This window comes from Petaurus breviceps, unplaced genomic scaffold, assembly GCF_028583685.1.
Source record: "Petaurus breviceps papuanus isolate PSGF00001 unplaced genomic scaffold, PetGlider_PUasm1.0 90925, whole genome shotgun sequence".
In the NCBI taxonomy this organism is placed as follows: domain Eukaryota; kingdom Metazoa; phylum Chordata; class Mammalia; order Diprotodontia; family Petauridae; genus Petaurus; species Petaurus breviceps.
In genome coordinates, this window is record NW_027187380.1 from 8,544,361 (window position 1) to 8,546,618 (window position 2,258).

The window sequence follows — 2,258 nt, forward strand, 5'->3', positions numbered from 1 at the left end:
TTCTTTCTTTCTTTCTTTCTTTCTTTCTTTCTTTCTTTCTTTCTTTCAGCAGACCTGTAGCCCATTGCTTCTTGTAAGGTACAACTGATTGACCCCTTCACCTGGCTGCCAGGAGGGATGGGATGGCACTGTTGGGAGTTGGCTTCCTTTCTAGCAATAAAAGAGAGTTAAATATGTCTAATCAGCCCCTACAGAAGAACCAAGGCAGTCCCTCCGAGGCTTCTCTTAGGGAAAGATTTTGTACCTCACCTCTCATGAGGCACACAAGGAAAGGGAGGTCACTATCCAGAGAGCACTAAGCAGATGGTGGCACAAGGCAATTTTTCCTATGTGATAAGTATCATGACTATGCAGGAAGTATTGCTATAGCCCTGATATTTTGGGGGCTGCTCCTGCTTGTAGTCACTGTTTTTTATATTCAGAGATCCACTGTGAAGATCCACTTTTATTTTATTTTTTGCTTTTTGGAGGGCAATTGGGGTTAAGTAACTTGCCCAAGGTTACATGACTAGTTTTTTATGTGGGTGTTAAGTGTCTGAGGCCAGAACCGAACTTGGGTCCTCCTGACTCTGGGGCAGGTGCTTTACTCACTGTGACACTTAGATGCCCAAGATCCACTTTTAGATTTAGTATCACCTATGATAAGCAAATTGGGGAGCATGCAATTATTTACCTGTCAGATCTATGGGTAAGGGGAAAATATATCACCAAACAAGAGACACAAAGAATTACTGGATGTAAAATGGATAAATTTGATTACATAAAATTTAAAAGGTTTTGCACAAACAAAACCACTGCAGTCAAGATTAGAAGAGAAGCAGGAATCCGGGGAAAATTTTTTATAGCAAATCTCTCTAACAAAGACCTCATTTCTCAAATATATAGAGAACTGAGTCAAATTTATAAGAACACAAGTCATTTCCCAATTGATAAATGGCCAAAGGATGAAAACAGGCTGTTTGCAGAAAAAAATCAAAGCTATTTCTAGTTAAAAATATAGAAAAAAAAAAGCTCTACATCACTATTATTTAGAGCAGGGCTTCTTAAACTTTTTCTACTCTTGAGTCATTAAGCGCTTCTTAAACTGTTGGTTGTGTTGATTTAGAGAAATGCAAATTAAAACAACTATGAGGTACCACCCCATACCTATCAGATTGTCTAATATGAATGGAAGGGGAAAATGACAAATGTTGGAGGGTATGTAGAAAAATAGGGACATTTATGGATTACTGATGGAGTTGTAAACTGATCCAACCATTCAGGAGAACAATCTGAAACTATGCCCAAAGGGTAATAAAACTAGATATGCCCTTTGACTCAGCAATACCACTACTAGATCTGTACCCCAAAGATATCAAAGGAAAAAGGGAAGGACTTCTACATACAAAAATATTTACAGCAGCTCTTTTTGTGGTGGTAAAGAATTGGAAATTGAGGGGATGCCCATCAACTGGGAATGGCTAAACAAGCTGTGGTATATGAATGTAATGGAACATTATTGTGCTCTAGGCTATGATGAGGATGATGCTTTCAGAAAACCTAGGGAGACTTACCTGAACATGATACAAACTGAAATGAGCAGAACCAGGAGAACAACAGCAACACTGTACAATGAGCAACCGTGAATGACTTAGCTATTCTCAGCATTATGGTGATCCAAGACCATTCCAAAAGGCTCATGATAAAAAACGTTATCTACCTCCAGAGAAGGAACTCATAGTCTGAATGTGAATTGAAGTATATTCTTTTTAAACTTTGTTTGTTATTCTTATCTTTTTTCTTCTTTTTCAACCTGGCTATTACAGAAATGTTTTGCATGACTAAACATGTATAAACTATGTCAAGTTGCTTGGGTTCTGGGGAGGGAGGAGGGGGTGGGAAAGAATATGAAATTCAAAATTTTAAAGAACAAATGTTAAAAATTTTTGCTTACATACAATTGAGAAAAAAATTAAATAAAAAAAGATTTAATATTGGCTATCTCATGGACCTGCTCATTTAGATATGAGACTTGGTCTTTACTGGGACTCTCCCTAATTCAGGAACTCCTTCAGGGAGCTGTCATATTGTTTGTTTGTTTTTCCCTATTTTTTCTATGCTTCTATTTTAGTTTTTCTTTTTCTTCTTTAGGGCTGCCTATATTCCGCTTCTTGTACATCAGGAGTTAGGGTTAACCAAAACAGTCCTAAAGTCACTAGAAGATCCTCTAGAAGACCTTAAGGGCTTACCACCAAAGGGAGAAGGTGTATGGGGGAAAC